Source organism: Bos grunniens, chromosome 4, assembly GCF_055505025.1.
Source record: "Bos grunniens cultivar Pamir isolate PY7600 chromosome 4, Bosgru_T2T1.0, whole genome shotgun sequence".
NCBI classification, from domain to species: domain Eukaryota; kingdom Metazoa; phylum Chordata; class Mammalia; order Artiodactyla; family Bovidae; genus Bos; species Bos grunniens.
Genome location: NC_141168.1, coordinates 94,773,217 through 94,800,835, shown reverse-complemented (window position 1 = coordinate 94,800,835; position 27,619 = coordinate 94,773,217). Strand labels below are relative to the sequence as shown.

The following is a 27,619-nucleotide window of genomic DNA, read 5'->3' as shown; positions in this document are numbered from 1 at the left end:
TGAAAGAAAATTTTAAAAATTAATAAATTAAAATTAAACAGTCTAATCTGATGACAATATAATGGCAGCTTCTCTCAAAATGCCAGTAAATAGATAACATTTTTAGTTTCCAATTAAATTAAAAAAAAAAAAAAAGAATAAAGGCAATACACCAAAGATGGAAGTGTAGAAAAAGGAAAAAAAAAGTATTTAGGATATTGGGGCAAATCTAAGATGTAGCGGTATTTGAGGTGGTTGTTTTGTAGACTGTTTCTAGTTGAAAACAGTGAATTTTATTCTACTATTTAGAGAAAAAGATTTAGCATGAACTTGACCTAGATTTTTGGCAGTTGATATTGAGATCTGTTCATTTTGTAGCTTTGGTGAATTAATTGAAAACAACTTAAAGATGCTAATATTGCCTTGGCTCTTCTGAGAATTGTATTCTTTGTTTATGAATTAGTTACTTAAGAAAAACGCAATGCATTAAAAAATCAGCGCTAATAAGTGGCAGTGGAGTCATGCTGTCTGGCAAAAATAAAAAAGAGCAACGTTTTGGAAACTGACTTTTTGTGGTTTAGGCTGACTTTTAAGTCTCACCGGAAGTTAATTAAAATGAACGTTTTCCTTCTTTTTTTTTTTTTTGACTTGTAAAGTTTATTTTATCATCTGAGTTTACTCACTTAGTGGCAGATGCCAGAAAATTCCTTGATCCAAGGGACTAATTGAAAAATAACTCTTCAATATGGGTGGAGAGCTCAGACATTTCAAATATCTCCTTTTAGTTGGATTAAAGGGCTTGCCATATAAATATCTTGATTTGAAAGAAATGTGAGGAATTTCAAGGTTTCCAGTCCTAAAACCATGAACAAGAGCTTTGGCCATGCCAGGTTTATTTCTCCAAATTCATTTGGAGCTCAAAGAGTGTGGTCTCAACTGAGATGCCCAGAGGGGGAATAGCCAGGGGTTATATGTACACCATTTGAGTGTATTCTCATTTCAAAAACATGTATATGAGTTCATATCCTGATTCCTTTAGGGAACTTCAGTTTCTTTTGATCAGTAAGTCTCAGGGAGGGTCTATGATATTTTTCCTGGCTAGCCCAGCGAGCATTCAGATCTCTGCCCTTCAAAAGGTAACACTCCTGGTGGTGATGACTATCTCCCTGTGGGGGCGGATTCCCAGCGGTAATTTCACATCGTGCACCTTGGTGTTTGTTACGATGTGCCTGCAAATAATGTTTGCAGTTCTTGTTATTCTCATCTCAAGTTTAGCCTAGACTTTTCTCAAAAAGGGTAGTCTCTATGTTGTTGCAATTTACTCACTGCCTACGAGCACAGCAAGTTTTAGGTTATTCCTTACACTCCTTTGAAGGCATTTCTTTCTCCTTTGCTTTTATTATCTAGTAGTTCATGTCACATCATGGAGTGCCTGATGGGATCATAAAACTCTTGGCACCTGGGGATGCCTCTGAGTAGTGCTTAATTTAGCAAAGCACCATTTTTTTCCCCCTTTATTTCCCCCTTTAAAAATCCCCCTTTATCCCCCTTTTTTCCCCCTTTATTTTACCAGTAAAATACCCTGGTATTTTACTCCACCCTTAGTGGCTTAACCTGGCAGATAGATTAGTGAAGAGGGCAGAGGCTGGAATCCAGGAGAGGGTGCAAAATTGAAGGAGAGTCTACAGAAGTTGGAGAGAAAGGTAGGGAGGTGTAGCAGGGAAGATGAGAGTAAAACCATGCTGGCCTAACTTCAACAGCTAAGCGTGATCAAGCCAAAATACATTGCTTAAGAAAGTTAGAAAAATGGTTGTGATGTGGAGACTGATTCCAGGATGAAAATCATTTTGTGAGCACTTGATTGGGATTTCTAATTTAATCATTTTCAGCTGCAACAACAAATGTTCAAACCACATAAGAAGTTTGACTTCACATATTTAACAGATTTTTTTTTTTTGGTATGTAGTAGTTTTATTTATTTATCTAGATTTATTTATTCATTTATTTATTTATATCTCATTGTGCATTGATACCACCTTTCTCTAATCTGCCTTCTGTTCAACTCCTGGTGTAACAGTGAATTGCAGTGTCTGAAGGAAAGACTTGACCTTAATACCTGAATTTTAAACCCTGCTCTTTCAATTACTAGCTGTGACCCTGGACACGTTGCATCAGCTCTGAGTCTTAGTTTCCTCGTCTGTAAAGTGGGATGTCTGTAAAGCACCCACTACATGTTTTCTGCACTGTAGGAGACACTAGGAGTGGTAGCTGTTTTTGTCACCATGTTTACTATTTTGAAGCAGGGGGAGACTGCTAAGCGGATATAAAAAAGCACATGGTAAGATTTCCTAATTAGATTAAAGGGTCAATATGGAACAAAGGTGAGACTACTTAAAATCATTTCAGTACTCTAATTTGACGAATATCATATTATGCCATTATACATGGCATAATATAATATTCACTCTTAAACTCATCTGTGTTCCGTTGAGTTAAACAACGGATTTCTTTGGAACATGACTGAAGTTTTTCAGGGATTATTTATCCGAAATTAAATATTACAAAGATAAATAATGTAACCTACTCATTCATCACTAGCTTCAAGATCATCTGAGCTTTGTATGGCCTCTCAGTTTTCTTTTGGTTTCTGTGGTTTTCTCTTATGTTGTGTAGTCGGGAGATGGGTTGTGTGTGTGTGTACCTGCTGGTACCTGGTGGTAAAGGGGAGGAAAATGTGTCCTTTTGTATTAGTTTAGACTAAGATAGCAATTTAGAAGCCAGTGTAGCTTGAAAATACTTCTAAACATCTATTCTTATTAAAATATATTACCACTTGAAAGTATCTTTTTTTCAGAAGATAATGTATTTACATTTGTGTTAACCAGTTACTTTGTAGTATCATTTACTTTTCGTACAAAGTCATCAGATCTACTTATTCTAGTCTGTTTTGAAATAAGCATACACTTGCGGACACATGTTTCTGCCTCATTCTTTGCTTCCATCAGTAGACAAGTTCAGACTTAGGAGGCAAAAGTCCAGCGGAAAGTACCAGAACTGAGGGAAGAATATTTGTCTAACCACCCACGCCACAGAATGCTTTCTTGGAATCCGCTGTGTGTATAAGATGGTATCCTGTCCCCTCAATATGTGACCTTTGCCTTTCTGACAATCAAATCTGATCCACAAGGAAATCACAAAAACAGAAATATTGTTTGCTCAAGTTATACCAGATTTGTTTTTTTAAAAAATCAGTCTGGTTTTAAAAATTGAAAACTGCCCCACAATCATTTATGGAAGTTTGCTTTGTGACCTCAGTTTTTAGCAAAGGTGGTGGAGACTTTATTTATAAGGAAAAACAATTCAAGGGTGACTAAGAGCTATAGAAATTAAACTGGTTTTTGTTTTTTTAATGTGTATGGACCATTCTTTCTTTTCACTCCTTAACAGCTTTCCTGAGAATCTTGAGCCGAAACTTGGTTTGCTGAGGTAGTCTCTGACCTCTGGCTTGCCCAACCATGGATTCTTCATAGGGCATTGTATTTGATCAATCAGTATTTTCTCTGTGGAAATTGCTGGCATTGGCTTCCATGACAACATTCTTGTGTCCTTCTAGTCTTTCTGACCACTTGTTTTCAGTCCCCTTTACTCTCTTGTTCACTTATTTCATAATTATCGGTTTCTCACTGGGATTCCATCCTTGAACCTTCTGTTTCTACATACATTCCCTGGCAACTTCACTAAGTCATGAATCAGAGGACCACATGGACACTGATGAATCCCAAATTTGATCTACAGAGCTATTCACCTGCCCTGGAAAAATAAGCCAATATTTTGCAGACATCTTCACTTAAGGTGCCCAAAATACAACACATTTTTCAAACTTTTATTTTCTTCTACCACTGTCATTAGATTTGCTGCTCTTTCTGTATTTTCTGTCCTACAGCATCACTATCTCTCATGGAACCTACTACAACCTTCCTTAAGTTAGACTGTCCTGACTCCCTTCCCTCCAGGACTTCGACCGTGTTCTTTCTCTACCTGGAACATTCTCAGATGTCCCTTCACTTATTTAACTTTTAAGTATCCTACATATTTCATGCTAACTCTTGACTGAAGCTCTCTCGTTTGCTTTTTACAAACTGTTCAAAATTGACTTTTCATTCTTAGAACTTATGAGAGCCTGAATCAATACACAGACTTGAGTGATCATTATATGAATGACTGTATTTTTTTTTAATGTCCCCACTGTTTTCCAAGAGCTCAGGAGCCAGATTTATTTTAATTTGCCATTTTATTCTTGTCAACCGGCACAGTCCCTGGTCCATGGGATGCTCTCAATAAATCCTCTTGGATATTAAATGCATGACTTCTTTCCACCGCCTGATGCCATCCAAAATCAATCAGCCATATCTCTTTCTTCTATCAGATCACGTATCTTTCAAATCTACTCCTTCATCATCATTTTCAGTCTAGTCCTTGGAGGAGGTTCTCAGTATCCTGGCTTACCTTAAGCCTCAACTCCATCCACCAAACTATTAGTACTGTTACTTTTTAGACACAAGTATGATAGAAGTACCCCACTCCAGTATTCTTGCCTGGATGATTCCATGGACAGAGGATCCTGGCCGACTACAGTCCATGGGTTTGCAAAGAGTCGGACATGACTGAGCAAGTCACACACACATACATACACTTGATAGAGGTCCTTTCCTGCTCTGGTATCTTTAATAAGTCTAACATTTCTCTAGGGACAAATCTAAACTCCTCAGAGTCTACAAAGCTCTTGCCAGCCTGAGTCTCTACCTTCCCTTTCTGATTTCATCTTCCCGACTTAGTCATCATGTGATTCCATCACTGCTGAAGTCTCTTGTGTTTGGAACACACCATATTCTTTTGTCTTCTGTGTTGGTTCCCTCCCCTCTGATACTTTGAACTCCTCTTTCATCTGTGGCTTGAACTCTTCAGATTTATTTTGAATCTGACAGTTTGAAACTATGAAATCCTTCTGTGGCAAATTGTTACCCATTTACATACTTCTAGTTTTCTATTTCCTAAAAGTGTATAAGCCACTAGGTACAGCTAGATGCATGATAAAATGTTACAATCATCTTCTCTGACCTTAAATTCTACCGTCTCTGTGGCTAAGGGGACTCTGGTTCCAGTCCCAGCATATGCTCACATCACTCTCGTCATTTTTTTTTAATCTCTATCACTTTTTCTGCCAGCTGTGTTTGGGTCATGTTTCTAGTATCACCACTTTGGCAACTAGCAATTCTCTGCTCCGACTGTGGTGGTGCAGAGATTGATGGCAACTACCCTCTGTCACATACATTGACCTTATTTTTGAGTCAAAAAACCACGGTGACCCCATTTTCTTGCTTTCCTACTGTACTTCTACTAATGGATTGCATTTCTTGATTCATTTTAAATATATCTCCCCTCTCTTAAGGAAACTGCCATGGGTCCTTGAGGGGCTGAGATGTAAGACAAGTTAGGTAGCCACCCTCCAAAGTCCAAATTGAGTCTTTTTATTACTCCCAGCCAAAGTAGCCTGTCTAGGGTTCTTACTCTGCACATCTCACTTGAGGACCGAGGTGGTCAGGGCCAGCTGCAAAGTTCTGTCTCCTCCAAACTTCATTTTCCTATAGGTCTTTATTGGATCTTCAGGCAAAACTGTTCTCTTGCTAGTCGTAGCTAGCTATCTTAAAATGAGTCATAAACTGAAACTGAGAGATAGAACATCTAAATAGAGAAGATACTTCAAAAATTAATGCATATTATCTTTCAAAATGCTAAAGTGAAATATCTGCTGGCATTAGAAGTCTCAAAATTATTTTTCCAACATATCCTCTGATAGTGTTTGATGAAAAAAAATTGCTAATGGTTTTCTAATATCCTGAGATAGATGTTCTCTAAGGAGATGCATGTCAGCTTAATTAATTTGACAGTTTTTCTATGTCATTACTAAAAAAGCAGATTCTAGATCTCTTGAAGAGCCAGGGGGAGAAAATGAGGTTTTCACATATTCAGTGAGGATCATTCTAGTTAGAGACTGGGATTGGGAGCGAATCCTCTTTGTAGAGTTTAACTGGGCGGAATTTGAACTGTCCCTAATATGATAAGGTTGGGTAAAATATTTTGGCCATCTGCCATTTACTGAGAGATAATGGTCTATAATCAATTTAGCTTTTCTTCCATTCTTTTTCTAAAAGAAGAGAGGGACATTGATCTGTATTTAGTTTCATTGTGATTATAAAATGAAAGAAAAATCTTTTGTTCAGGAGAAGCAGAGCTTTCTATCATGCTGAACCCTGAGAGAAACATTTCCTTTTTATCTTTATTATAAAAAAGATATGATGTAATATAGAAGATATCTAGAGCATATGTATAAAGTATATAAGATACAGCTTTTCCCTAATAGGTACAAATGTAGTAATAGTCATATGGCTATCATTATAATGTGGTGGTGGAATTCAATTCGGTGAAAGAAGTTCTGTACAGGATCATAAATCTAGTCTGTGTGTGAGGCTCTGATTTACCAAAATGCTTGAAATTCAAAATTTCATCACAAAAAAGATAGAAATTAGTGAAAGTGTTAAGGGAGTGTTTTTGTAGAAAAATTATGTAGAAAACAGAGGTGCTCTGAAAAATAAAGATAACTGGAGACAAAATATATAAAGATGTCATCAGTTCAGTTCAGTTCAGTCGCTCAGTCGTGTCCGACTCTTTGCAACCCTGTGAATCGTAGCACACCAGGCCTCCCTGTCCATCACCAATTCCCGGAGTTCACTCAAACTCACATTCGAGTCGGGGATGCCATCCAGCCATCTCATCCTCTGTCGTCTCCTTTTCCTCCTGCCCCCAATCCCTCCCAGCATCAGGGTCTTTTCCAATGAGTCAACTATTCGCATGAGGTGGCCAAAGTACTGGAATTTCAGCTTTAGCATCATTCCTTCCAAAGAAATCCCAGGGCTGATCTCCTTCAGAATGGACTGGTTGGCTCTCCTTGCAGTTCAAGGGACTCTGAAGGGTCTTCTCCAACACCACAGTTCAAAAGCATCAATTCTTCAGTGCTCAGCTTTCTTCACAGTCCAACTCTCACATCCATACATGATCACAGGAAAAAGCATAGCCTTGATTAGATGGACCTTTGTTGACAAAGTAATATCTCTGCTTTTGAATATGCTGTCTAGGTTGGGCATAACCATCCTTCCAAGGAGTAAGCGCCTTTTAATTTCATGGCTGCAGTCACCATCTGTAGTGATTTTGGAGCCCAAAAAAATAAAGTCTGACACTGTTTCCACTGTTTCCCCCTCTATTTCCCGTGAAGTGATGGGACCAGATGCCATGATCTTCATTTTCTGAATGTTGAGCTTTAAGCCAACTTTTTTACTCTCCTCTTTCACTTTCATCAAGAGGCTTTTGAGTTCCTCTTCACTTTCTGCCATAAGGGTGGTGTCATCTGCATATCTGAGGTTACTGAGATTTCTCCCGGCAATCTTGATTCCAGTTTGTGTTTCTTCCAGTCCAGCGTTTCTCATTATATACTCTGCATATAAGTTAAATAAGCAGGGTGACAATATACAGCCTTGACGTACTCCTTTTCCTATTTGGAAAACCAGTCTGTTGTTCCATGTCCAGTTCTAACTGTTGCTTCCTGACCTGCATATAGGTTTCTCAAGAGGCAGGTCAGGTGGTCTGGTATTCCCATCTCTTTCAGAATTTTCCACAGTTTATTCATAGTATCACAAAATAAAGTTTATACTAATAAATTAAACCACAAGAGAATTTAAATTCATCATTATGTTTATTTATTATCTATATTAGTTTTTTTCAACTTTCTAATTTTTTTTCTCTTTCTTGAAGTATAGTTGATTCACAATGTTGTGTTAGTTTCAGGTATACAGCATAGTGCTCAGTTATATATACATATAGATACCAATTTTTTCAGATTCTTTTCCCTTATTGGTTACTACAGGATACTGAGTATAGTTCTTACAGCAGATTCTCATTGGTTATCCTGTTTATATACTGCTGCTGTTGTTGTTCAGTCTCTCAGTCATGTCTGATTCTTTGCAACACATGGACTGCAGCAAGCCAGGCTTCCCTGTCCTTCACTATCTCCTCAAGTTTGCTCAAACTCATGTCCATTGAGTCAGTGATGCCATCCGACCATCTCATCCTCTGTCTCCCCCTTCTCCTGCCTTCAGTCTTTCCGAGCATCAGGTCTTTTCCTATGAGTTGGCTTTTTGCATCAAGTGGCCAAAGTATTGGAGCTTCAGCTTCTGCTTCAGTCCTTCCAATGAATATTCAGGACTGATTTCCTTTAGGACGGACTGGTTGGATATCCTTGCTATCCTCAGGGGTCTCTTAAGCGTTTTCTCTGGCACTGTGGTTTGAAATAACAGTTCTTCGGCACTCAGCCTTCTTTATGGTCCAACTCTCACGTTTGTACATGACTATTGGAAAAACCATAGTTTTGACTATATGGACCTTTGTCAGCAAAGAAATGTCTCTGCTTTTTATTTATTTATTTTATTTTATTTTATTTTTAAACTTTACATAATTGTATTAGTTTTGCCAAATATCAAAATGAATCCACCACGGGTATACATGGGTTCCCCATCCTGAACCCTCCTCCCTCCTCCCTCCCCATACCATCCCTCTGGGTCGTCCCAGTGCACTAGCCCCAAGCATCCAGTATCGTGTATCGAACCTGGACTGGCAATTCGTTTCTTACATGATATTTTACATGTTTCAATGTCATTCTCCCAAATCTTCCCACCCTCTCCCTCTCCCACAGAGTCCATAAGACTGTTCCATACATCAGTGTCTCTTTTGCTGTCTCGTACACCGGGTTATTGTTACCATCTTTCTAAATTCCATATATATGCGTTAGTATACTGTATTTATGTTTTTCCTTCTGGCTTACTTCACTCTGTATAATAGGCTCCAGTTTCATCCACCTCATTAGAACTGATTCAAATGTATTCTTTTTAATGGCTGAGTAATACTCCATTGTGTATATGTACCACAGCTTTCTTATCCATTCATCTGCTGATGGACATCTAGGTTGCTTCCATGTCCTGGCTATTATAAACAGTGCTGCGATGAACATTGGGGTACACATGTCTCTTTCCCTTCTGGTTTCCTCAGTGTGTATGCCCAGCAGTGGGATTGCTGGATCATAAGGCAGTTCTATTTCAAGTTTTTTAAGGAATCTCCACACTGTTCTCCATAGTGGCTGTACTAGTTTGCATTCCCACCAACAGTGTAAGAGGGTTCCCTTTTCTCCATACCCTCTCCAGCATTTATTATTTGTAGACTTTTGGATTGCAGCCATTCTGACTGGTGTGAAATGATACCTCATAGTGGTTTTGATTTGCATTTCCCTGATAATGAGTGATGTTGAGCATCTTTTCATGTGTTTGTTAGCCATCTGTATGTCTTCTTTGGAGAAATGTCTATTTAGTTCTCTGGCCTATTTTTTGATTGGGTCGTTTATTTTTCTGGAGTTGAGCTGTAGGAGTTGCTTGTATATTTTTGAGATTAGTTGTTAGTCAGTTGCTTCATTTGCTATTATTTTCTCCCATTCTGAAGGCTGTCTTTTCATCTTGCTAATAGTTTCCTTTGATGTGCAGAAGCTTTTAAGGTTAATTAGGTCCCATTTGTTTATTTTTGCTTTTATTTCCAATATTCTGGGAGGTGGGTCATAGAGGATCCTGCTGTGATGTATGTCAGAGAGTGTTTTGCCTATGTTCTCCTCTAGGAGTTTTATAGTTTCTGGTCTTACGTTTAGATCTTTAGATTTTGAGTTTATTTTGGTGAATGGTGTTAGAAAGTGTTCTAGTTTCATTCTTTTACAAGTGGTTGACCAGATTTCCCAGCACCACTTGTTAAAGAGATTGTCTTTAATCCATTGTATATTCTTGCCTCCTTTGTCAAAGATAAGGTGTCCATAGGTGTGTGGATTTATCTCTGGGCTTTCTATTTTATTCCATTGATCTATATTTCTGTCTTTGTGCCAGTACCATACTGTCTTGATGACTGTGGCTTTGTAGTAGAGCCTGAAGTCAGGTAGGTTGATCCCTCCAGTTCCATTCTTCTTTCTCAAGATCGCTTTGGCTATTTGAGGTTTTTTGTATTTCCATACAAATTGTGAAATTATTTGTTCTAGCTCTGTGAAGAATACTGTTGGTAGCTTGATAGGGATTGCGTTGAATCTATAAATTGCTTTGGGTACTATACTCATTTTCACTATATTGATTCTTCCAATCCATGAACATGGTATATTTCTCCATCTATTAGTGTCCTCTTTGATTTCTTTCACCAGTGTTTTATAGTTTTCTATATATAGGTCTTTAGTTTCTTTAGGTAGATATATTCCTAAGTATTTTATTCTTTCCGTTGCAATGGTGAATGGAATTGTTTCCTTAATTTCTCTTTCTGTTTTCTCATTATTAGTGTATAGGAATGCAAGGGATTTCTGTGTGTTGATTTTATATCCTGCAATTTCACTATAGTCATTGATTATTTCTAGTAATTTTCTGGTGGAATCTTTAGGGTTTTCTATGTAGAGGATCATGTCATCTGCAAATAGTGAGAGTTTTACTTCTTCTTTTCCAATTTGGATTCCTTTTATTTCTTTTTCTGCTCTGATTGCTGTGGCCAAAACTTCCAAAACTATGTTGAATAGTAATGGTGAAAGTGGGCACCCTTGTCTTGTTCCTAACTTTAGAGGAAATGCTTTCAATTTTTCACCATTGAGGATAATGTTTGCTGTGGGTTTGTCATATATAGCTTTTATTATGTTGAGGTATGTTCCTTCTATTCCTGCTTTCTGGAGAGTTTTTATCATAAATGGATGTTGAATTTTGTCAAAGGCTTTCTCTGCATCTATTGAGATAATCATATGGTTTTTTTTTCAATTTGTTAATGTGATGTATAACATTGATTGATTTGCGGATATTGAAGAATCCTTGCATCCCTGGGATAAAGCCCACTTGATCATGGTTTATGATCTTTTTAATGTGTTGTTGGATTCTGATTGCTAGAATTTTGTTAAGGATTTTTGCATCTATGTTCATCAGTGATATTGGCCTGTAGTTTTCTTTTTTTGTGGGATCTTTGTCAGGTTTTGGTATTAGGGTGATGGTGGCCTCATAGAATGAGTTTGGAAGTTTACCTTCCTCTGCAATGTTTTGGAAGAGTTTGAGCAGGATAGGTGACAGCTCTTCTCTAAATTTTTGGTAGAATTCAGCTGTGAAGCCGTCTGGACCTGGGCTTTTGTTTGCTGGAAGATTTTTGATTACAGTTTCAATTTCCATGCTTGTGATGGGTCTGTTAAGATTTTCTATTTCTTCCTGGTCGAGTTTTGGAAAGTTGTACTTTTCTAAGAATTTGTCCATTTCTTCCACGTTGTCCATTTTATTGGCATATAATTGTTGATAGTAGTCTCTTATGATCCTTTGTATTTCTGTGTTGTCTGTTGTGATCTCTCCATTTTGTTTCTAATTTTGTTGATTTGATTTTTCTCCCTTTGTTTCTTGATGAGTCTGGCTAATGGTTTGTCAATTTTATTTATCCTTTCAAAGAACCAGCTTTTGGTTTTGTTGATTTTTGCTTTGGTCTCTTTTGTTTCTTTTGCATTTATTTCTGCTCTAATTTTTAAGATTTCTTTCCTTCTACTAACCCTGGGGTTCTTCATTTCTTCCTTTTCTAGTTGTTTTAGGTGTAGAGTTAGGTTATTTATTTGACTTTTTTCTTGTTTCTTGAGGTGTGCCTGTATTGCTATGAACTTTCCCCTTAGGACTGCTTTTACCGTGTCCCACAGGTTTTGGGTTGTTGTGTTTTCATTTTCATTCGTTTCGATGCAAATTTTGATTTCTTTTTTGATTTCTTCTGTGATTTGTTGGTTATTCAGCAGCGTGTTGTTCAGTCTCCATATGTTGGAATTTTTAATCATTTTTCTCCTGTAATTGAGATCTAATCTTACTGCATTGTGGTCAGAAAAAATGCTTGGAATGATTTCTATTTTTTTGAATTTACCAAGGCTAGCTTTATGGCCCAGGATGTGATCTATCCTGGAGAAGGTTCCATGTGCACTTGAGAAAAAGGTGAAATTCATTGTTTTGGGATGAAATGTCCTATAGATATCAATTAGGTCTAACTGGTCTATTGTATCGTTTAAAGTTTGTGTTTCCTTGTTAATTTTCTGTTTAGTTGATCTATCCATAGGTGTAAGTGGGGTATTAAAGTCTCCCACTATTATTGTGTTATTGTTAATTTCTCCTTTCATACTTGTTAGCATTTGTCTTATGTACTGTGGTGCTCCCATGTTGGGTGCATATATATTTATAATTGTTATATCTTCTTCTTGGATTGATCCTTTGATCATTATGTAGTGACCTTCTTTGTCTCTTTTCACAGCCTTTGTTTTAAAGTCTATTTTATCTGATATGAGTATTGCTACTCCTGCTTTCTTTTGGTCCCTATTTGCATGGAAAATCTTTTTCCAGCCCTTCACTTTCAGTCTGTATGTGTCCCTTGTTTTGAGGTGGGTCTCTTGTAGACAACATATGTAGGGGTCTTGTTTTTGTATCCATTCAGCCAGTCTTTGTCTTTTAGTTGGGGCATTCAACCCATTTACGTTTAAGGTAATTACTGATAAGTATGATCCCGTTGCCATTTACTTTATTGTTTTGGGTTCGAGTTTATACACTGTTTTTGTGTTTCCTGTCTAGAGAAAATCCTTTAGTATTTGTTGGAGAGCTGGTTTGGTGGTGCTGAATTCTCTCAGCTTTTGCTTGTCTGAAAAGCTTTTGATTTCTCCTTCATACTTGAATGAGATCCTTGCTGGGTACAATAATCTGGGCTGTAGGTTATTTTCTTTCATCATTTTAAGTATGTCTTGCCATTCCCTCCTGGCTTGAAGAGTTTCTATTGAAAGATCAGCTGTTATCCTTATGGGAATTCCCTTGTGTGTTATTTGTTGTTTTTCCCTTGCTGCTTTTAATATTTGTTCTTTGTGTTTGATCTTTGTTAATTTGATTAATATGTGTCTTGGGGTGTTTCTCCTTGGGTTTATCCTGTTTGGGACTCTCTGGGTTTCTTGGACTTGGGTGATTATTTCCCTCCCCATTTTAGGGAAGTTTTCCACTATTATCTCCTCAAGTATTTTCTCATGGTCTTTCTTTTTGTCTTCTTCTTCTGGAACCCCTATGATTCGAATGTTGTAGTGTTTAATATTGTCCTGGAGGTCTCTGAGATTGTCCTCATTTCTTTTAATTCGTTTTTCTTTTATCCTCTCTGATTCATTTATTTCTACCATTCTATCTTCTAATTCACTAATCCTATCTTCTGCCTCTGTTATTCTACTATTTGTTGCCTCCAGAGTGTTTTTAATTTCTTTTACTGCATTATTCATTATATATTGACTCTTTTTTATTTCTTCTAGGTCCTTGTTAAACCTTTCTTGCATCTTCTCAATCCTTGTCTCCAGGCTATTTATCTGTGATTCCATTTTAGTTTCAAGATTTTGGATCAATTTCACTATCATTATTCGGAATTCTTTATCAGGTAGATTCCCTATCTCTTCCTCTTTTGTTTGGTTTGGTGGGCATTTATCCTGTTCCTTTATCTGCTGAGTATTCCTCTGTCTCTTCATCTTGTTTAAATTGCTGAGTTTGGGGTGTCCTTTCTGTATTCTGGCAGTTTGTGGAGTTCTCTTTATTGTGGCGTTTCCTCACTGTGTGTGGGTTTGTACAGGTGGCTTGTCAAGGTTTCTTGGTTAGGGAAGCTTGTGTTGGTGTTCTGGTGGGTGGAGCTGTATTTCTTCTCTCTCCTTTCGAAGAGTTGGGTTGCTTTTCTGGGTGCCTGATGTCCTCTGCCGGCGTTCAGAAGTTGTTTTGTGGATTTTACTCGACATTTAAATGCTCTTTTGATGAATTTGTGGGGAAGAAAGTGTTGTCCCCGTCCTACTCCTCCGCCATCTTGGCTCCTCCCTCCCACGTCTCTGCTTTTTAATATGCTCTATGGGTTTGCCATAGTTTTTCTTCCAAGGAGCAAGTGTCTTTTAATTTCATGGTTGCAGTTACTGTCCACAGTGATTTTTTAGCCCAAGAAAACAGTCTGTCACTATTTCCATTGTTTAACCATCTGTTTGCCATGAGGTGGTGGAACTGGATGCCATGATCTTTGTTTTTTTGAATGTTGAGTTTTAAACCAGCTTTTTCACTCTCTTCTTTCACTACCATCAAGAGGCTCTTTAGTTCCCCTTCACTTTCTGCCATTTTTATATATAATAGTGTGTATATATTAATCCCAGACTCCGAATTTATCCATCCCCCACTTACCCCTTTGGTAACCATAGTTTGATTTCTATGTTTGTCTATTTCTGTTCTATAAATGAGTTCATCTGTATTTTTTTTTTTAGATTTCACACCTATGTGATATCATATGATGCTTGTCTTTTTCTTGCTTATTTCACTTTGTGTGAGAATCTCTAGGTCCTCCATGTTCCTGCTTATGAAATTATTTCATTCTGTTTTATAGCTGAGTAACGTTCTGTTGTATATATTAATCAAGTTAAACAAATTGGCTGTTTGTCTTTGCTAAACCTTTTTACATCCTAACTACCCTTCAAGATCCAACTCAGGTCCTACCATTGCCCTAAATCCTCTTTCCCCTCTTTCCATATATAGTGTCTGTCATAAAATATACCTGACTATACAGTTTCGTGCTTGTATTGTTTGTATCACATACATAGACATAGAGCAGTTGGAAAGTTGTCCTAATACAATGCAGTTTAATAACACAAGACTTTCTAACAGCTGCCTTACATAGTTAAAAACAGAACATAAGGCCAAGACTCATAGGCTCTATGTGGAAACCTAGTCATCTTTCATTTTTGCATAGTGTATGATGCTATGATGAACTATGGAATGAGGTTCGTGACATTGTACAGGAGACAGGGATCAAGACCATTCCCATAGAAAAGAAATGCAAAAAAGCAAAATGGCTGTCTGGGGAGGCCTTACAAATAGCTGTGAAAAGAAGAGAAGCAAAAAGCAGAGGAGAAAAGGAAAGATACAAACATCCGAATGCAGAGTTCCAAAGAATAGCAAGAAGAGATAAGAAAGCCTTCTTCAGTGATCAATGCAAAGATATAGAGGAAAACAACAGAATGGGAAAGACTAGGTATCTCTTCAAGAAAATCAGAGATACCAAAGGAACATTTCTTGCAAAGATGAGCTTGGTAAAGGATAGAAATGGTATGGACCTAACAGAAGCAGAAGATATTAAGAAGAGATGTCAAGAATACACAGAAGAACTGTACAAAAAAGATCTTCATGACCCAATTAATCACGATGGTGTGATCACTGACCTAGAGCCAGACATCCTGGAATGTGAAGTCAAGTGGGCCTTAGAAAGCATCACTATGAACAAAGCTAGTGGAGGTGATGGAATTCCAGTTGAGCTATTCCAAATCCTGAAAGATGATGCTGTGAAAGTGCTGTACTCAATATGCCAGCAAATTTGGAAACCTCAGCAGTGGCCACAGGACTGAAAAAGGTCAGTTTTCATTCCAATCCCAAAGAAAGGCAATGCCAAAGAATGCTCAAACTACCGCACAATTGCACTCATCTCACATGCTAGTAAAGTCATGCTCAAAATTCTCCAAGCCAGGCTTCAGCAATATGTGAACTGTGAACTTCCTGATGTTCAAGCTGGTTTTAGAAAAGGCAGAGGAACCAGAGATCAAATTGCCAACATCCACTGGATCATAGAAAAAGCAAGAGAGTTCCAGAAAAACATCTATTTCTGCTTTATTGACTGTGCCAAAGCGTTTGACTGCGTGGATCACAATAAACTGTGGAAAATTCTTCAAGAGATGGGAATACCAGACCACCTGATCTGCCTCTTGAGAAATTTGTATGCAGGTCAGGAAGCAACAGTTAGAACTGGACATGGAACAACAGACTGGTTCCAAATAGGAAAAGGAGTACGTCAAGACTGTATATTGTCACCCTGTTTATTTAACTTATATGCAGAGTACATCATGAGAAACTCTGGACTGGAAGAAACACAAGCTGGAATCAAGATTGCCAGGAGAAATATCAATCACCTCAGACATGCAGATGACACCACCCTTACGGCAGAAAGTGAAGAGGAACTAAAAAGCGTCTTGATGAAAGTGAAAGTGGAGAGTGAAAAAGTTGGCTTAAAGCTCAACATTCAGAAAATGAAGATCATGGCATTCAGTCCCAGCACTTCAAGGGAAATAGATGGGGAAACAGTAGAAACAGTGTCAGACTATTTTTTTGGGCTCCAAAATCACTACAGATGGTGACTGCAGCCATGAAATTAAAAGACGCTTACTCCTTGGAAGGAAAGTTATGACCAACCTAGATAGCATATTCAAAAGCAGAGATATTACTTTGCCAACAAAGGTCCATCTAGTCAAGGCTATGGTTTTTCCTGTGGTCATGTATGGATGTGAGAGTTGGACTGTGAAGAAGGCTGAGTGCCGAAGAATTGATGCTTTTGAACTGTGGTGTTGGAGAAGACTCTTGAGAGTCCCTTGGACTACAAAGAGAGCCAACCAGTCCATTCTGAAGGAGATCAGCCCTGGGATTTCTTTGGAAGGAATGATGCTAAAGCTGAAACTCCAGTACTTTGGCCACCTTATGCAAAGAGTTGACTCATTGGAAAAGACCCTGATGCTGGGAGGGATTGGGGGCAGGAGGAGAAGGGGACGACAGAGGATGAGATGGCTGGATGGCATCACTGACTCAATGGACAGGAGTCTGAGTGAACTCCGGGAGTTGGTGATGGACAGGGAGGCCTGGCGTGCTGCGATTCATGGGGTCGCAAAGAGTCGGACACGACTGAGCGACTGATCTGATCTGATCTGATCTGATGATGCTATACTGGTGGCTCAGTGGTAAAGAACCCACCTGCCAATGCAGAAGATGCAAGTTCAATCCTTGGGTCCTGGAGAAGTAAATGGCAACCGACTCCAGTATTCTTGCTTGAGAAATCCCATGGACAGAGGAGCTTGGTGGGCTAGAGTCTATAGGGTCACAAAACAGCTGGATACAACTTAGCGACTAAAGGACAACAACAACATAATGGTTATCTAGATGACATAGATTCGTTCAGAACTGAGTGAGCCTTAAAGGGACAAGGCAAAGTGGTAGAATTTTTATTGAAAAATTGAATGCTTTAGTTTTAGCACTTCTCAAAAAGGGCTTTGCTTGAGTATATGTATCTCTGTGTGAGCTCATCTCCTTTGATATTTTTTCTCCAGTGTGGGATACAGGTTCTAGTGACATTATTCTATTATTTTTTTTTTTACTACAGTGTATAAATAGAATATCATGTTACTACTAGACTTCTACTAGTCTACATTTTATGTAACTCATTAGTTATTCTGTATGGCATACTATATTTTAGTTGTGAGTCCTAATACATAATTTTCATAAGCCTATTCAGTAAACAGTTCAATGGGACATCATTGTCTCAGTCATTTTGGTGATAAGCTCCACCTCTGTCCTGGAATTTAGCTCATCATTTATATGACAGTTTTGTGTAATGAAGAAGCTAACTGTTCTAGCATGGAAACATAAAACCTCATTTGTGATAATGGAATTTGACTTGTCTTCTTCCTCTCACTTTTAATAATATCATAATGTTAATGCATCTGAATGTAATTAGCATAAACTGTTTAAAAAAAAGTGCTCTACTGTACCAGAAAACATGAATTAGAATTTCAATTATTAGTTTTTTTCCCCAGACATTGACTTTATGGGCGAGACCAAATGGAATATTGGTTCTTGGACTGTGCTAACCCATATAACCATGAGTACGTTTTCACGATTAATTTTATGTGCATATTTTCTTGTCTTAATGACAAGAATGTTTTTTTCTCTCTGGTGTCTGTTGGAATGAACTAACTTAATTTCAGAGAATGCTAGAGAGGAAAATCTCAAAGGTGTCAATTAAAAAAGAAAAATATTTTCCCTTGGTTTATTCATTCTCCTACATGTAGATAGTGGGAAATTGAGTTAAAAAAAAAAAAAAAAACTTCCACTATTCCACTCATGCATTATTCAAGTACAGTGAAAAGGGACAAAATATAAAATGGGAGACTGATCTCCAAAGCAATATTAGTTTAAAAGAAGTTTGGCTGAAATAACAAATAATCAGTAATTGAAATGTATTCTAGTTATATAGACAGAGCATACCAATGGGCAACATTTTTATATGGAAGTATACTAGATAGCATATTCAAAAGCAGAGACATTACTTTGCCAACAAAGGTCCATCTAGTCAAGGCTATGGTTTTTCCAGTGGTTATGTATGGATGTGAGAGTTGGACTGTGAAGAAAGCCGAGGGCTGAAGAATTGATGCTTTTGAACTGTGGTGTTGGAGAAGACTCTTGAGAGTCCCTTGGACTGCAAGGAGATCCAACCAGTCCATCCTAAAGGAGACCAGTCCTGGGTGTTCTTTGGAAGGAATGATGCTAAAGCTGACACTCCAGTACTTTGGCCACCTCATGCGAAGAGTTGACTCATTGGAAAAGACTCTGATGCTGGAAGGGATTGGGGGCAGGAGGAGAAGGGGAGGACAGAGGATGAGATGGCTGGATGGCCATCTTATTTGAGTGAACTCCGGGAGTTGATGATGGACAGAGAGGTCTGGTGTGCTACAATTCATGGGGTCGCAAAGAGTCAGACATGACTGAGTGACTGAACTGAACTGAACTGATACTGATAAATACTTATGGCAGAGCTTCATTTGGGGAACTTGGACTTCAAGCATTCATTTCCTCAAGAAACTGCTAAGATAAATAATGTCAGCCAGTGACTTAACTCTGGTTTACTGCTCCATGAACCTGCTCACAGTAGGCAGCCATGCTTCCCTCACTGGCATAAGAGAAGGAACGATCTCTCTCTACTTGCTACCTTGGCTAAGAGAGTAAATCTGATGTCTGTGGGTTGGTGTTGCTGCTGCTGCTGCTAAGTCGCTTCAGTCATGTCCAACTCTGTGCAACCCCATAGACGGCAGCCCACCAGGCCCCCCTGTCCCTGGGATTCTCCAGGCAAGAACACTGGAGTGGGTTGCCATTTCCTTCTCCAGTGCATGGAAGTGAAAAGTGAAAGTGAAGTCTCTCAGTCGTGTCCGACTCTTAGCGACCCCATGGACTGCAGCCCACCAGGCTTCTCTGTCCATGGAATTTTCCAGACAAGAATACTGGAGTGGGGTGCCATTGCCTTCTCCCTGGGTTGGTGTTAGTGGGGTCTAAAGTTAAATCTTGAGGTTTACTACGCTACCTAGAGAGTAGAGATCTTAACTTGAAATTTATGGGAAGTTTCAGTAATTGCTAAATTTGTGGAGATTTTAGAAAGTGTTCAACTGGGCTGACAATTTTCCCGAATCTTATCTCAAATACAGCATAAAGCATTTTCTAGAAATTATTGCCATATCCTCTCTTTGTGCAAGTGGGTAATCTCATTTGTTAAATACTTCTTTATACACTTGTTATGGTATAGGTTCTGTTGTAGACCTTGGTGACTCTAAAAACAGTGTATGTATGAGTCCTTGTGTACATTTTGTCTTTGTGAGTATTCTTATGTTATCTCAGGATTGTAAGATGACTGCCCCAGCAGGAGGTATAACTTTTGTCTTTAACGTAGGAATGAGGGGAGGGTTTGATGTGGACCGTATAGGCCAGAGCTGCATCTCAGGGATGACACAGCCCAAAACTGGGGACCACCTTCTGAAGGAAGCAGGCAGTTGAAGGAATCTGAAGATACACAACAGTTTTATTGTCCTATGTGGTAGGGTTTTCATTTCCAGCTTAAGAGGGCTATTTTCCTAGTGCAGAAAACCATGTAGGGAGGGTATTCACAGGATATTGGGCAGCCCCTAGGAACAGATGTTCATCATCACCCGCCTTGCCTGATCACCCAGTTTAATTACCTCTCCCATGTCTTCCTCTCCAACCCCGTGGTGTTGTGTTTGTTTGGCTAGAACTTTGCACAGTTTAAGCTCTTACAGTACTGCCTCTGTTTTCATCACCACTGTGTATCTAGGAAGTAGTGTAATGACCAGCCCAGTGTGAGCTTTGAATACATATGTGTTGACTAGGTAAGTGAATGAATGAGTGAATAGTAACTTGCAAATGATGAGGTAAACAGTAGCATGCAGTGGTTATTATAGGAAGTAGGAAGTAGAATAAATTTTAAAATCCTAGACTGGGAAAATTTTCACAAAAGAGGTAAGTTCTGGGTTAAGTGTTAGCATATGGTTTTAACAAGAAAACCTGAGGGAGTAGAAAACCACACGTGAAGATATGTATGTGGCAATGCTCTTAGTTCACAAGACGGTGGGGAAAACAATGCTTTATCAAATTTCTTGTAAACACATTTGCACATATATATGGTTTTTTGATGATCTCTAATTATTTTCCTGACTAACAGGTCCACAAAATGTACTGGAGAGGATCAAGCCTTAATTCTATCACATTCAAATCTCTCCTGAGAGACATTTTCTTTCAGTGCCCTGGGAAGCTGAACTTTCTTAATTGGATTAGTGGCATTTTGCTGTTTCAAACTGAAACAGGATCCACTGGCCTCCACTAGCTGGTGCTTTATAATCTACACCATCTATTTTGCGGTCAGCACTGAAGTATTAGAGCTAACGCAGGGAGACAGGAAGTGGCATTAGAATTCTTTCTGTTCAGCCCTGCTTAGAGATGTAGTCTGAGATAAGAAATAGAGTGCTATTTTTCTGTATCAGAATACATCTCTGTAGAACCGAAGTCTGCAAAGAAAAGCCAAAAAGGAACTTTTCAGTACGGCAGGAGAGCTATTTCCTGGGCACTCAGTATTTCAAAAGAGCCTTCTATTCAACCCATTTGCCCTCAGCTATTTTCTTGTTCATGAGAGAGAGAATCCTACAAACCTTAATCCCATTTACCAAAATACCAAAGCAATCTGTACCTTCTGTCAAATAATTAGGTCTGAGGTAAGCATAGGGAATTTAGTCATTTATAGAGGGCTGTTTTCCCCTTAACAAAGTCTCTAAATAGAATTATCAAGTATCAAATGTTAATTTGTCAAGAAAAAGCTGAATAGCTAATAAGGAAAATCAGATTTATATTGTAAATAGAGCATTACCCTAAAGACTTCCATGTCTCCAAAAGGAAGTATGACTGAAATATGACTGAGGCAAAGTCTTGATCAACCAAACTGTTGTCCTTTTCTCTTCCACGTACTTCAAAATCTTGCTCTGGGGTAGTACTGGGGAAAACACCACCACTGCATTTTAGGACTTTTGTGGAATATTCTGTTGCCCCTCAGCACTGTCCCCTATGCCCCTTCCCCACCCTTCAGTTAATGAATTTCCACATCCACAGGTAAGGAGGGGCAACTGTATTCATTTTATATCATGGACTTGAGCATCCCTGGATTGCTGTCCCCAGGGATTCCTGGAATCACCCTCATGAGGATGCTGTGTGGAAAGTTATAGGAACAATCCTGACTTTAGCATTTTTGTCCTCAGCTGTGACTTGCCTCCGGCAAAACACATCCATGTAACAGACTGGGTGGCTGCCTGGCCTTCCAGGGGAGGGATGAGACCTCAGCTCCTGTCCCTGCCCACCAGCTGACAGGATTTTGAAGTTCCCAGGGGATGAGACTTCCTGCAACTTTCCCCTTTGAGAATGGACCCTGACTACGTACCAGTAGACATTCTGACAGTGCGCTCTCTGAACCTCTGGAAATCCTAGGGTATTTGTTCCACCCTCCGTGTTCTGTCCGACTCTCATTTCTTGTTCTCCTTCACCTCCAAGGTTTCTTCTGTAACATCAGCCAAGTGAATTATAATTTTGAGAAGCTGGCCTGAGGTACAGCTTAAAATCACTCTCGTGAAAACGAGTATCTGTTATTTACATTGTTGTTAAGTTATTTAAATTGTAGGGCAAATGTTTCCCTGCATCTGAAAGGGGATGGGAAGAGAGGGGTGTTTGCAAAGGAGAAAGAGATTAGAGAGAAAGCTGCTGACACTAAGTCTTTTTCTACGAAAAAATCAGAAAACTTCCCACATTCCCTTCTCTAGCCCCAGCTGACGTGACTACGGCTGGGAAGAGTGGCTCTGTCAGCCACTTTCCTTTCCTCTCTATTTCAATGGAAATGACCAGAAACTGAAGGAGCTTGCAGTGTGGCAACTGCCCAGTCTCAGTCAAGTCAACTTGAAGATCTGCAAGTTAATTCATTGTAAGCATGGTTATTGGAAAACCGAGTGAAGATTTTCTGTTTAGGATGCGTGGGCTTAACGGCACTCATTTTGTCCCCATTCTTTTCCTCCACCATCTGATGACTGCTCTGCGTTATGCTTGCCTCCTTCCTCTTCCATGTTCTATTTTTAAGCTGTTCTTTTATTTTTAAAAACCGAGGTATAGTTGATGTACAATATTATGTAAGTTTCAGGTATAGAACATAGTGATTCACAATTTTGAGGAATCTCCATACAGCTTTCCATAATGGCTGCACCGGTTTACATTCCCACGAACAGTGTACAAGGGCTCCCTGTTCTCCACGTCCTCTCTAACATTTGTTATTTGTAGGTTTTTTGATGATTGTAGCCATTCTAACAAGCATTATGTGGTATCTCATTATTTTGATTTGCATTTCTCCAGTAACTAGCAATGTTGAACATCTTTTCATGTGAGTGTTAGCCATCTGTATATCTTCTTTGGAAAAATGTCTGCCCAGGTCTTCTGCCCAATTTTTGATCGGTTGCTTGTTTATTTGTTTTGGTTTTTGAGTTGTTTGTATATTTTGGATATTAACCCCTCGCTGGTTGCATCATTTGCAAATGTTTTCTCCCATTCTGTAGGGGTTGTCTTTTAGTTTTGTGGATGGCTTTCTTTGCTGTACGGAAGCTTTTAAGTTTGATTATGTGCCATTTGTTTAATTTTGGTTTTATTTCTTTTGCCTTAGGAGACTGATCCTTAAAAACAATTTGTCAAAAGTATTCTGGCTATGTTCTCTTCTGCGAGTTTTAAGATGTCCTTAAATGTAGGAGATGTAAGTCCTTAAGCCATTTAAAATTTATTTGTACATGTTTTTTGCATGTGGTGTGAGAGAATGTTCTAATCTCACTGTTTTACATGTAGCTGTCCAGTTTTGCCAGCACCACTTGTTGAAGAGACTGTCTCTTCTGTGTTGTATTCTTGCCTCTTTGGCATGGATTAATTGACCACAAATGTGTTAGTTTCTATTTATGGACTGTCTATTATGTTCCAGTGATCTATGAGTTTGTTTTTGTGCCAATACCATGCTTTTTGAAATATCAATAACCTCAGACATGCAGGTGATACCACCCTTATGGCAGAAAGGAAAGAGGAACTAAAGAGCCTCTAGATGAAGGTGACAGAGGAGAGTGTTAAGCTGGCTTAAAACTCAACATTCGAAAAATGAACATTATGGCATCTGGTCCAATGACTTCATGGAAAATAGATGGAGAAACAATGGAAACAGTGACAGACTTTATTTTCTTAGGCTCCAAAATCACTGCAGATGGTGACTATAGCCATTTAATTAAAAGATGCTTGCTCCTTGGAAGAAAAGCTATGACCAACCTAGACAGCATATTAAAAAGCAGAGACATTACTTTGCCAACAAAGGTCCGTCTAGTCAAGGCTATGGTTTTTCCAGTGGTCATGTACGAATGTGAGAGTTGGACCATAAAGAAAGTTGAACACCACAGAATTGTTGCTTTTGAACTGTGGTGTTGGAGAAGACACTTGAGAGCCCCTTAGACAGCAGGGAGATCAAATCACTCAATCCTAAAGGAAATCAACCCAGAATATTCGTTGGAAGGACTGATGCTGAAACGGAATATTCGTTGGAAGGACTGATGCTAAAACTGAAGCTCCAATACTTTGGCCACCTGATGCGAAATACTGACTCATTGGAAAAGACCCTGACGCTGGAAAAGATTGAAGGCAGAAGAAGGGGATGAGAATGGTTGGATGGCATCACTGACCCAATGAACATGAGTTTGAGCAAGCTCCAGGAGATGGTGAAAAACAGGGAAGCCTGGAGTGCTGCAGTCCATGGGATCACAAAGGGTTGGACACAACTGAGAGCTTGAACAACAGCGACAATATAAAGTGAGGGGTTACAAAAAGTAAACTCAAAATTCTTTTTCATTTGATCAAGTTAACCCCTTAGCAGAAATTAAGCCCATTTCATAAATTAAACCCAAAACAATTAATCTAAAATTTATTTAAACTATCCTATTCAAAGATACATTAGAATGGTGGTAATATAAACGGAATGATTTCATAATGTGTTGAATGACCAAAGTTTTGGAGAAAAGAGAATGATAAATACACAATGAAGGAAAATTGCTTACTTCCTTTTTTAAAATGTAGTAACACAAATGTATTTAAAAAGTGCTTTCAAGAAGGAGTTATTTCTGTATGTAGATGTGCTAATTAAATAGTCCTACTTTGCTCAGTATTAGCCTCATCCCAGTCCTGCTACATAGTGGTAAATAAATGTATCACGGCTCATGACATTATTTTCGATGTTTAATGTTAGTAATAGGACATAGTTAAACCATTTCTGGAAGATTATTGATTTTCATAGGAATTTCAGATATTCGTCCTCCAGGTTCAGGATTTAAAATTAGCCAAAGTGTGGAATAATCACTTTGAAACTAATCGTGTCACCATATTGTATTGCGCATCATTAAGTTATGAAGAATCTTATCTATGCCTTTGTCTAATTTTTCAGGCAAGAATACTGGAGTAAGTTGCTATTTCCTCTTCCAGGGATCTTCCTGACCCAGGAATTAAACCCATGTCTCCAGCATCTCATGAATTGCAGGTGGATTTTTTTACCTGCTGAGCTCTCAGGGAAGCCTCTAGTAAGTCATACTTTTAATAAATAAGCTACTTGGCTGTAGTAAGCCATAGAACTGAATAATGGAAATGAAAGCTTAAAATTTGAACTACGTTCACATAATATCATTCTGTATTGAATTTGTCCCTTTTTTTGGTCTATGATCTCAGGATAGGCTGCTCCTTTTCTATAAGTTACTTGTATACACAGTATGCTGCTGATTGGTTATTGTATTTGCATGGATGCTGTCAGAGTTATCTGTTAGTAAAAGTCAGGACTGGGACTAACTTGCTATATTTTTTTTCTTCATTATTTTCTATTATTAGTGATTTCTGTTATTAATAGAATTCTTTCTATTATTAATGACTTCTGTCATTATTTGGTCACAAATTAATCATTAGTTACCCATCTTTGTTGAGGGACTCAGAATAAATTCAAGATGGAAACATCAGCACAATTGAGATATTGGAATGACAGAGAGATGAGATGATCGATATTTATTGAGATACTAATATCTCTGGACTATAATATGTGTAATTCCTAGGCAGGAGTGGGTGAAAACAGAATTTCATAGCCAACATATTTGAATTTTAGTTTAGGCCTGCACTGTAGCTAGTTTGGGGCAATGGGTAGGCCACAGTTTTTTTAATTATGGAAGAGGAATAAGAATACCTACCATACAGAACTGATTGAGTTGGTGTAATGTATTCTTTGTTATCAAAATACTCATAGCTTTGGGACTTTGAACTGGTAATTATTGATGAATTGTGAAAGAGTATAATTCATAATTGTATGATCTTCAGTTCAGCTCAGTTCAGTCACTCAGTCGTGTCCGACTCTTTGTGACCCCATGAATTGCAGCACGCCAGACCTCCCTGTCCATCACCAACTCCCAGAGTTTACCCAAACTCAACGTCCATCAAGTCAGTGATGCCATCCAGCCATCTCATCCTCTGTCGTCCCCTACTCCTCCTTCCCCCAATCCATCCTAGTATCAGGGTCTTTTCCAATGAGTCAACTGTTCACGTCAAGTGGCCAAAGTATTGGAGTTTCAGCTTCAGCATCAGTCCTTCCAATGAACAGCCAGGACTGGTCTCCTTTAGAATGGACTGGTTGGACCTCCGTGCAGTCCAAGGGACTCTCAAGAGTCTTCTCCAACACCACAGTTCAAAAGCATCAATTCTTTGGCGCTCAGCTTTCTTCACAGTCCAACTCTCACATCCATACATGACCACTGGAAAAACCATAGCCTTGACTAGACGGACCTTTGTTGGCAAAGTAATGTCTCTGCTTTTGAATATGCTATCTAGCTTGGTCATAACTTTCCTTCCAAGGAGTAAGTGTCTTTTAATTTCATGGCTGCAATCACCATCTGCAGTGATTTTTGGAGCCCAAAAAATAAAGTCTGACACCGTTTCCACTGTTTCCCCATCTATTTGTCATGAAGTGATGGGACCAGATGCCATGATCTTCATTTTCTGAATATTGAGCTTTAAGCCAACTTTTTCACTCTCCTCTTTTACTTTCATCAAGAGGGTTTTTAGTTCCTCTTCACTTTCTGCCATAAGGCTGGTGTCATCTGTATATCTGAGGTTATTGATATTTCTCCCAGTAATCTTGATTACAGCTTGTGCTTCTTCCAGCCCAGCCTTTCTCATGATGTACTCTGCATATAAGTTAAATGGATGGTTAGTTGTATAAGTACCTGAGTGAGACCTAGAAGGACACATCAAATCGTACACTACTTATTATTATGAATGCCTTTTTTTTGGTTTCCTATTATGCATATATTAATTTTTAGGAAATGTTATTTTGAAAACGAACTGTTGTGGAGGGTTTTAGATAATGCAGGTAACTTCCTAAGCAGAGTGACTGGTATATGGTAGACTCTCAATACATTTAAACTACTTTTTCTTGAGGTTTAACAGACCTTGTTAAAATCCTTGTTTTGTCTCTTGCTAGTTTTGTGACTTCAGTCAGATTATTTAGTCCCTCTAAGCGTGGTGAATTTGCCTGTAACGTGGGGGGAAATTGTTGCGCTCCCTTGAATCCCCTTCTCCTACAACTATATTGCAAAACTCCTCCATCAATTCTGTATATTATTTTTTCTGCTAAAAACTAAAGATATTAATATCTTCTATCTAATTATTCCAGACTAAGTAGTAAAGAGGTGAGTTAATAGAGTTGTTCATTCTCAAATTTAGCCATTCAGTCAAGCCCTTTAAAAGAACACTCAAAGAGAAAAGAAAGGCATGCCTGATAGTATTTACATTTCCAAGCATATAATATTTGTGTCTCTCATTGTATGTGGCAGATCTGGTAGAGGAAGCATGAAAAGAAAGCAGTGTGATCGCTGGTACTTAAACAAAACTAAATTTATCTTTTTCCTAGATTCCTCCAGTTGCAATTCCAGGTGGGTCATTTGATTTCAGAGCAATTTATTTACAGTTTTCTTTATTTTCCCTTCTAGTAATGGCAAGCCTGATTAATATATCCTTTAAGCCTTCATCCAGATTTATGATTTATGCCAGCCACCTGTCTTATTACTATTTAAAGGGAACTTTAAGATTCATTTATTTAGAAACAAGCAAAGATATGCTGATTAATGGCATTTAGAAAAGGAAATGTACATTGCCCTCCGAATAGAATGCGGCATGAAGATAAATTTTCAGTGATGTATCACAGTGTGAAAAAGCACTAAATCCCATTCCTATTGAAC

The 27,619-nt window shown here is 38.5% G+C and overlaps 1 protein-coding gene across 11 annotated transcripts in view; it reads left to right on the top strand.

The window, feature by feature from the left end:
• AHR (aryl hydrocarbon receptor) overlaps nt 1-27,619 on the top strand; it is a 503,901-nt gene that overhangs the window by 148,089 nt on the left and 328,193 nt on the right. For 5 of the 11 annotated variants that reach the window (XM_086397517.1, XM_086397507.1, XM_086397516.1 and 2 more), the window contains exons 1-2: nt 22,990-23,076; nt 24,793-24,925. The exons of the other annotated variants lie outside the window; for them this stretch is intronic. The gene's annotated coding sequence lies outside the window, so the exon portion shown is untranslated. Of the gene's footprint in view, nt 1-22,989; nt 23,077-24,792; nt 24,926-27,619 lie in introns of those variants that run through there. 11 annotated transcript variants of the gene reach the window in all.